The sequence below is a fragment of the Gadus chalcogrammus genome, chromosome 11 (genome assembly GCF_026213295.1).
Source record: "Gadus chalcogrammus isolate NIFS_2021 chromosome 11, NIFS_Gcha_1.0, whole genome shotgun sequence".
In the NCBI taxonomy this organism is placed as follows: domain Eukaryota; kingdom Metazoa; phylum Chordata; class Actinopteri; order Gadiformes; family Gadidae; genus Gadus; species Gadus chalcogrammus.
The window spans coordinates 11,734,774-11,744,778 of NC_079422.1; the positions used below are offsets into that span (position 1 = coordinate 11,734,774).

Genomic DNA, 10,005 nt, shown 5'->3' on the forward strand with positions numbered 1-10,005 from the left:
CCTCACACCCTCAGGGAGGGCAGTCTGGGCCAGCCAGATCCATCCGTCTGGGCCAGCCAGATCCATCCGATGGCAGAGCCCACGTCACGCTTCATCTGGGCAAGATCAGACGAGGCCGTATCCATAAGGTCCTTGGTGTCCTGATCACCTGCAACGACTGTCTTCCTTACAGCAGCTAAAAGAACCGCCAATGCATTTCCGGACCGAGTAGCACGAGCAGAAGCATTATAGGCCTTACAAACAAGGCGATCAGTCCTGTCACACTCCCTCCAAGGGCAGTGTGGGTCTGCAGTCAACCTCTGTGGTCCAGCGGAAGTCAGAGCAGCCATCTCCCTTTCTACAGGCGGCACATCCCCCAACCTGGTCTCTGGTGGGTATGACGCCTTAGCCAGCTTCCTGCAACCTGTGTTAAACTGACAAGGTTTGCTCAGAGCATCCCAGGTTTTTCTCAACATTTGGCAGAAATCATCTGCTGCAGGAAGGGACACCGTGGGCCGGGGCTGGGCAATACCGGCCCAGACCCCATAGATTGGGCTAGCACCCTGCACCGGGATTTTGAGCCCCATGATTTTCGCAGCAGTAAGAACTTTCTCCGCTAGATCCACTGTACCGGCGACATCTGTGCCATCACCTCCTGATGTTGAATTCCCTGGGTAGGAGGTAGCACTACTGCGCTCACCCTCAGGGTTCCCCTGGTCTTGCCCAACCCCCAGGAGGGAGCCTTGAGCATAAAGTGAAATGGCGTTAGGATGCCTTTGCTCCTGAAAAGAAGGCAGGTGATCAAGTGAGGCCCCCACTGCGCCGACGGCCTCGGCCTGCCGAGGGTGGGTTTCGAAGCTGTTCACCCTGTCTGTCAGGCCACGAACGGCTGCCAGAAGCTGGGTGTACATGCTCCCCTCCTCCACCGAATCCCGCACGGGCGAACTTGGAGGGAGCGCGGGGGAGTCGACAGCGTCTGCGGTTCTCCTCTTGTGCTTATGAGGAGGCTTATGGGACGACCTGTGCTTCCTTCACGAGGACTTACCCTCTGGTTCATAGGACTGCCCTCCATGAGTGGAAGATGAGTCCGTCAGTGACACGAGTGCTGCCTGCAGACCAGCCCTACGAGCCCTCTCCTCGAGAGGCAAGTTGAGTGCGGCGGGGCATGGGTTGTTGACATCTCCCAGGAGATGAGCCCTGCCTAAACACCCTGGGCACTCCCGGTGGCCATCACGTGAGTCCATGGCCGCGCTGCAAAAGATGCACACATGGGATGCCATCTCGGCAATCAGGACACACACGCCTCAATAGGCCGTAAGCGTGTACAACAATAGCAGCCCCAACAACTGTTTTCCCTGCCCACTGCGAACAATATCCAATGACCCAAGGCAATTGCTGCCGAGCTAGGTGGAGCAGACACCACACTGACCAACGCAGTTTGTGCACTGGCCCAGCCTGCGGCGAACAGCCGCCAAGGGAACAGTAAATGTAGCTTTACTGTGCGTATCCACCACCTTTTGTCCGGCCTGCTGCGTACAGTGGCCAACGGACTGAGAAAGCTGTTTTATTTATTTATTTATTCATTATTTTATATCGATAGAAGAAGGCTCTGCCAACTAAATTGTATACAGACAATAATAACAAGGCTTTTGGGTTTATCGTCATAAACAATGTAAAAACCTCAACCACAGACCCAGCAAAATTCAGGCGAATGTGGGGGTCTTCACGGTGGAACAGAAATTAATGACTGCCCCTGGCAGCCACGCCCATTGGAGTTATCTTAACAAACAAACTAACTACTTTCACAAAGCCAGCACAACCCACGCAAACGTGGGTGAGGGATTTCACAGGCGGAACAGAATTTAACGACCGCACCTTGCAGTCATGCTCATTAGAATATTCTTATTTCAACAAATTAAATATCGCACGCACAAGCCCAGCACAATTCACGCAAACGTGAGTGTTTTTTTTTATGGTGGAACAGAAATTTAGGACAGCACCTGGCAGTCATTCCCATTGGAATTATCTTAATAAACAAATTAAATATCTCACAATTCACGCAAACATGGGATAACTATTGAACAAACAAACCCCGCACAATTCACGTGGACGTGTGGATTGTGACGTTGTGGATTTTCCAAGTTTCAAACCGGGTCTCACGAAAAACCGAAGCGAGAAGGCATCAGAGGAAGAGCCATGTCCTTGCATCCGCTTTATGCAGTAGGACCTGCCTCCAATCAGTCACAGGTGACAATTTTGATGTAGGGGTCTCACGACATGTAGCTGAATGGCATCATTTGTAGTAAGACCTTGGTGACGGTCAGAGAGAGGTCGAAATAGATCACTGTGGTTGTGAACAAAGTGTTGGTGAACATCGTGGTGCTGAACACATCGTGTGGTGGTGAACATCATGGTGGTGAACACATCGTGTGGTGGTGAACATAGTGGTGGTGAATATAGTGGTGGTGAACATAGTGGTGGTGAACACTGTGGGGGTGAATTGAGCATGTTGGCAAGGATTATGTTGTGGTGAAGATTGAGGTAGTGAACATTATGTTGTGAACATTGCGGGGTGGATAACATTCTGGTGGTGAACATGTTGGTGGTGAACATTGTTACGGCGTGAACATGTTGGTGGTGAACATGTTGGTGGTGAACATTGTTACGGCGTGAACATGTTGGAAGTAAACGTTGTGGTGTAGATCGTGGTAGTGAACATTATGTTGTGAACATCGCGGGGTGGATAATATTCTGGCGGTGAACATCGTGGTGGTGAACATTATGTGGTGGTGAACATGTTGGCAGTAAACTTTGTGGTGAAGATCGTAGTGGTGAACATGTCGGTTGTGAACATTGTGCGGCTGTCAACATAGTGGTGGTGAACATAGTGGTGGTGAACACTGTGGTGGTGAACATGTTGGCAAGGATCATGTTGTGGTGAAGATCGCGGTAGTGAACATTATGTTGTGAACATTGCGGGGTGGTAATATTCTGGTGGTGAACATCGTGGTGGTGAACATTGTGATGGTGAACATGTTGGTGGTGAACATTGTTAGGTGGTGAACATGTTGGCAGTAAACGTTGTGGTGTAGATCATGGTAGTGAACATTACGTTGTGAAATTTGCGGGGTGGATAATATTCTTGTGATGAACAACATGGTGGTGAACATTGTGATGGTGAACATGTTGGTGGTGAACATTGTTAAATAATAATAATAATAATACATTTAATTTAGAGGCGCCTTTCAAAACACCCAAGGTCACCTTACAGAGCATATAGTCATCATACATTTTTTAAAAAACAAAAAATAAATAAATAAATAAATAAATAAACATAAGCAATAAGAAATAAATAAAACAAAAACAAGACAAAACAAAACAAAAAAAACAATCAAAACAGTGATCAGTTAGACGTTGTGTGCGAGTTTGAACAGGTGAGTTTTGAGTTGTGACTTGAAGGTTGTAATGGTGTCTGACTGTTTTATGTGTGGGGGGAGGGAGTTCCAGAGCCTGGGTGCTGAACAGCTGAATGACCGGGCACCCATTGAAGTGAGTCGTGATGTGGGGATACATAGTAGTCCAGCAGAGGTTGAGCGGAGGGAGCGGGAGGGAGTGTATTCTTGGAGGAGGTCGCAGAGATAACTGGGGGCTAGGTTGTGGAGAGCTTTGTAGGTGAGGAGTAGGGTTTTGTATTGGATGCGGTAGTGTACTGGGAGCCAGTGAAGTTGAATGAGGACAGGGGTGATGTGGTCAGATGATTTGGTGCGGGTGATGATCCGGGCGGCTGAGTTCTGAATGATCTGCAGTCTGTTGATGAGTTTGGTGGGGAGTCCGGTGAGGAGGGCGTTGCAGTAGTCTATGCGTGATGTGACAAATGAGTGAACTAGGATTTCAGTGCTGGATTGGGTCAGTGATGGGCGGAGTCTGGCGATGTTGCGGAGGTGGAAGAATGCAGTCCGGGTGATGTTGTGAATATGGGGTGCGAATGAGAGGGTGTTGTCCAGGATGACGCCGAGGCTCTTGACTTTGGAGGAGAAGGGTACTGGGAATCCATCGATAATTATGAGTGGAGCTGGGGTGTGTTGTGATTTAGAGAGGGTGGATTTGGATCCGATGAGCAGGGCCTCTGTCTTGTTTCCATTGAGTTTCAGGAAGTTCCTGCTCAACCAGCTCCGGATCTCTTCCAGGCACGTGATGAGGGAAGTGGGGGGGATGGCAGCGGTGGGTTTGGTGGAGATGTAGACCTGTGTGTCGTCAGCGTAGCAGTGAAAATGGACCCCATGGTGACGGAGGAGTGTGCCCAGCGGGAGGAGGTAAGTGGTGAAGAGGAGTGGACCCAAGACTGACCCCTGGGGGACACCCAGTGAGACACCTGAACACCCAGACTTGTGGTTGCTTAGTTGAACAAATTGTTGACGGCCGGTGAGGTAGGATGTAAACCAGGAGAGTGCAGCACCAGTGATCCCAATACCAGCTAGGCGGTCCAGGAGCAGAGGGTGGGAGATGGTGTCGAATGCTGCGCTGAGATCGAGGAGGATGAGAATGGTGAGTAATCCAGAGTCGGCTGCAAGGAGGAGGTCGTTGGTGATTTTGACTAGGGCTGTTTCAGTGCTGTGTTTTGGACGGAAGCCAGATTGGAACGGTTCGTGGAGATTGTTAATGTCGAGGTGGGACTGTAGTTGTGCGGCAACCACCCTTTCAAGTGTTTTGGAGATGAAAGGGAGATTGGAGATGGGCCGGTAATGGTTAAGGTCAGTTGGGTCAGCACCAGGTTTTTTCAGGATGGGAGTGATGGCAGCCAGCTTGAGAGTGGGGGGTACAGTACCAGTAGTGAGGGAGGAGTTAATTATGTTGGTGATCATGGGGGAGATGGACGGAAGACATGCTTTGACAAGGGAGGTGGGAAGAGGATCGAGCTGACAGGTGGTGGTTTTGGCTTTGCGGATGAGTTCTGAAACGGTCTGTTCTGTTACTAGGGTGAAGTCAGAGAGGGAGCTGATGAGAGGTTGGCCAGAGGTGATCATCCAGGGTGGGTCATCAGAGGGGGTGCGAGATGAGGCCAGTTGTTGGTGAATGGTGTTGATTTTAGAGCTGAAGAAGTCAAGGAACGCAGTGCATTGGGTGGTGGAAATGTCTGGAGGGAGAGATTTAGGAGGCTGAAGTAAGTGGCTGACTGTTGAGAAGAGGACTCTGCTGTTGCCTGTACCAGTGTTGATGAGGTTGGAGTAGTATGAGGTTTTGGCAGTAGTGAGGGCATTCTTGTAGTGATGGAGGTGGTCCGAATACATTTGGCGGTGTACAGTGAGTTGAGTCTTTTTGTAGAGTCGCTCCAGTCGACGACCAGTGGCTTTGTTGTTAGGTGGTGAACATGTTGGCAGTAAACGTTGTGGTGTAGATCGTGGTGGTGAACATGTTGGTTGTGAACATTGTGCGGGTGTCAACATTGTGGCAGTAAACGTTGCGTGGCGGTAAAAATCTTGTGTTGGTGACCACCATGGTCTTGAACATCATTGTGGTGCTGAACATCTTGGTGTGAACTCTTCATGTGAACATCATGGGTGTGAACATCCTATAGGTTAGCGTCATAGTAAGGTCCATCATAATGGTGAACTGTGTGGTGGTGAACCTCCTCAAGTTGTGTGCTGTTGAGATGAGTCACCTCTCCGAAGAGCAGAAAGCACGTAAACACTGAGCCTAACCAGAGCGGCCATGTTTGAACTTTAGGAACACGTTGCTTCCAGGCATTATGCAGTGCCATTTTTATCTTCTCTGCTTCCCTTCCTTCCTCCGCCTCAATGATCCTTAGCCCCCCAGCAGGACGCACGACTCTTGCTTCATCACTTCAGTCCATAAATGCAGCATATTCATTTGTATCTCATCGGTTTCTCTCGTTTCAACACACGACTGTTGAGATATGTATGCATACTTCACGTCAGGCTGTGTTTCAGTCAATTAGCCAATCTGGATGATGTTCACAGTAATGCATTTAAGTGTATGTGTGTGTTTCTCTCTCTTTTTGTGCGTGTATGTTTATGTGTATGTGTGTGTTTGTGTACTTGTCTGTGCATTTGTTCCTGCTGCGTGCCTGTGTGTGTGTGTGTGTGTGTGTGTGTGTGTGTGTGTGTGTGTGTGTGTGTGTGTGTGTGTGTGTGTGTGTGTGTGTGTGTGTGTAATTGAGCGTATCAGTTTGTGCATGTGTGTCTCTTTGTATCATTGTACACTCATAAGGTTTCCATGTATTTGCTGCAACTTCACATTAATGTAATTAATGAAATAGCTTCTGGCTTCCATAAGGCCGTGAAATGAATGTGACTGTGAATGGTTTTGACCTTTGGCAAAACGCTTCACAAACATTGTTGTGTCCAAGGTGATACAAAAATGTGTTCCCTTTTCCATCAATATCTGGCCCTGTGACACGGTGCAACAATACTCCTATTGACTTGCCTGCTTGTGTCAGAGGACATGCAGCGAGTGGTTGACAATAGAGCGGAGAGACCAGGTAGACAGATTTGATTAGTATAGATCGGTCGCTGCTGTAGTGCACTGCACAACTTTTCCAAGGTACCTCATATGGGCAGGTCTTTACAAACCTGTTTGAAATAAATTATTCGTTTTTATAGACAGGGTTTTGGGGAATGCACTCTAAAACACCTGTTAGTTTAAAACGTTTTAAACGTAACATTAATATTGCAACGCCAAAGTGCTACAACATGAAGTCAAATTGTATCATGCTAATGCAGAGAAAATATCCTTCAATCAATCAGGGAAATTATTAAAAGTCATTTGTAAGTCATGTAAACAATCATATTATGGAAATAAGCTTTCCGTTCCGTTCTCTTTGCCAGTACACCGCTACACACTCAAGGGAGTTGAATGTGGGGATTCTGACAGACCTTCTCTGACAGAACCATCAAGAGCTTTCATCAGCGGGCCATAGACTCAATCATCATTGTGGTACCTCATTGGGTGATAGATGGTGAGTTAATCGACTGAAACTGAATTTTTTTTTGAGAAATCGCCACTTTAACAGAACAGACTCTAGGTTGAAAAAAACAATATCCAACTAAGCATCATCCTGATTTACTGTGTTTGTCACAGAACTAGAAGTATGAAAGGTTGTTGTTCGTTTACCTCGGATGTCCAAAACCAAAACAATAACAGCAGTCTGGGTTGAAAGTCTATCCATGCTTCAGTCCCGACTTCAAGATCTGATCTTATAACTGACTTTACTTTAAAAACTCTCTGAATAATCCTGATGGAAGGCAAACTTTGTGTGGGCCATAATCACTTCACTTTCTGTTCTCCTCAGATATGCATTTAAAGTGGTTTAGAAGTGTACTACCAACCGTGCCAATTGTAGACAATTATCAAAATCATTGTTCCAGGCTTCCATTTCAACCAGTGTGCAGCTGAAATACTTTTAAAACAGTGGTGTAAAAGTTGATCGAAAGCCAGCCATACAAATATATTTAAAATGGGTTGAAACAAACTTCCGCTATTGAATACATTGTAGGTTTTGAAGCATTTTATGAGACTACATTTTAAATAGAAAATCAGATAACATTCTGTTTTGATTCAAATAATGTCATGTATGGCAGTGGAAGCACATTTCAATAGTTGGCAACGGTTATTTAATAGATGCTGTTGGCTTTTGTGTGGAGTTACATGACGCCAAATGACGTAATCTGACGTAACGAACGAATCAAATAAACAAATCGTTATAGTGAACAGAACTGAAAGAACTAGTTCCCGGAAAAGAATCATTTTGCCCATCCCTACTGGGGACCCATGTGAAGCAGTGCACAGTAAACGCTATCCAACATATAGTCTAAACAAGGATGACAGGAACCATGTAATATATGTGGGAGCAGTATGTAAAAAATATGATGATCTAGTCAAATTAACTTTGTTCATTCAGCGATATTTATGCAACCATATCAAATATATATAATATATATATATATATATATATATATATATATATATATATATATATATATATGTATATGTAACCCATATGGAATATAGGGCTACTAAACCCATGATTATTTAAAGATGCAATTGCATGAGTTCTCCAGTAGGGCGCGCTCAACATGATTCCAGTAACAGGAAATTGCACGTGAGCACCCCGTTTCGAGGGGGTCACCTTGAACCGTAACACTGGAAAGACGTTAGAGAGGTATTAAGCACAACAGAGAATCTCCCGGTATAAAACGCCATAAATTAATATTTCTACCTTGATTAATTCAGTCATAAATATTTCCATAGTATTAATAAGGTGTTGTTTTATTAGGATCTGATCATTGAAAATACAGGAAACTACCGTGAATTATATTGTTCACTTGAATCTCCGGTGAGTGTTGCACATGCCAATGCTAATGTATTGTTGCTTAGTACTAAAGAGAACAAAATACTATAAATGCTGTTTGAGTTCAGATACCTTTTTATTTATACTTTTGTGTTCATGGTGTCATTTTAAAATGTGTTTAATGAATCGCTAATGCAATCGCTAATCGTTAGCTACGTGTCAAGCGCTGGCTGCTAATCGTTCATACCAGGCTATTTGTATGCTAATGCTAGCGAAGGTCAAGCACTATGCTAAGGACGCATCTTAGTAGAGCAGCTCAGACATGATGAAACCTAAAAGGAGAAATGCGTTTATTTTGATGTTACCGAAGGACATTGTTTTGCATACTTAACCCACTTTAAGTGTGATTGAATTAATTTCATTGACTGTAGTGCACTTGTTAGATAAGTTTAAGAATAATTTCATTCAATTTAATGTTTAAAACATAAATAGGTATACAAATAATTTAAATTACAAATGTTAAGTTAGAAACATGGTTTAAAAAGATAAATAATTAATTGTTTGATTAAATACTGTGACATATTGTAATTCAAGATTAGTATTTCATTCTTTGTTGTTTAAATACTAATTGTTCTAATAGGTGACAATTCATTTCATTATATTTATAAATATAACCTTGGTTTTTGGTTATACATTGTAATATAGATGTGTAAAATCCCATGTTTGATATAGTACCAGATAACTTACAATTCTGCACTATTTGTGCAGGTTGGTTTTTTATGTTTGATCGAAGGAAGATTGCATCTACGATGGCGAGCTTTGCCCAATAGAACTGTGGATGGTGTGGATACGGCGTGGCCAGCCGTGAACACCACCATAGAAGACCCTTGTGAAGATCCATTCATAACAGATAAGACATAGAACTAGATACTAGGCCTGCAGCGGATTCGAATTGTATCCGAATCCGTTCGGTTCGTTTACCACAGTTCGGAGCATTCTGGAGATCCGCGGATTTCGGTTTCATGAAGGCATTGCCTTATGTAGCGTATTTTGCCTACTGTAGCCTACGTCCGAAACAAAGGGTGTTTAGGACCCAGCGGAATGCATTCTCTCCAGTGCTGCCCGAGCCAATGATACTTTTCCCGCCCCTCCCTTCAGCCTGTCAGCGTTCAAAACAAACTGGGCTTTTCAAGCGCACGATTCCTAAATTTAAAGAAAGTAATTGATACAATTATATTCTAAATATACGGGAGATAAATACAAACGGGTGATAAGCGGGATAACGGCCTTCGAGGTCGACCGGTTCGATGGAAATAATGGACAGGTAGAGGCAACTCTGGCTTCATGCTGCGCTCGTCGCCAGAGTTCTAAGCCTCGTCGGCCGTTATCCCTTACATGTTACACTCAGTGCACCATGTTTTCAAATGCATTTTTAGGGGAACATTTATTGCACAAAAAAGCCTTGCAAGTTGTCTGATTGCAGTCAATTAACACATTGCAAATAGCCTGTGGGTCTCATTCATTTTTGTGTTTCTCCCCCAAACCCTCCGTCAAAAAAAAGTCCGCCTATTTACTATCACGGACATGATCCTAATCCGAACCGTATCCGAAACCGAGGCCCAAAACGGTTATCTGAACCGAACCGTGGACACACTGATCCGTTTCACCCCTACTAGATACACACTCCTACCCGGGTAGTAGTAAGAGAGAAACACACA

The 10,005-nt window shown here is 44.9% G+C and overlaps 1 long non-coding RNA gene across 1 annotated transcript; it reads left to right on the plus strand.

The window, feature by feature from the left end:
• Positions 1-8,033: 8,033 nt before the first annotated feature.
• LOC130392192 (uncharacterized) lies at positions 8,034-9,212 on the plus strand. The gene is made up of 3 exons (XR_008896982.1): positions 8,034-8,185; positions 8,273-8,332; positions 9,056-9,212. It is a non-coding gene; the product is annotated as an uncharacterized LOC130392192 (long non-coding RNA).
• Positions 9,213-10,005: the final 793 nt, after the last annotated feature.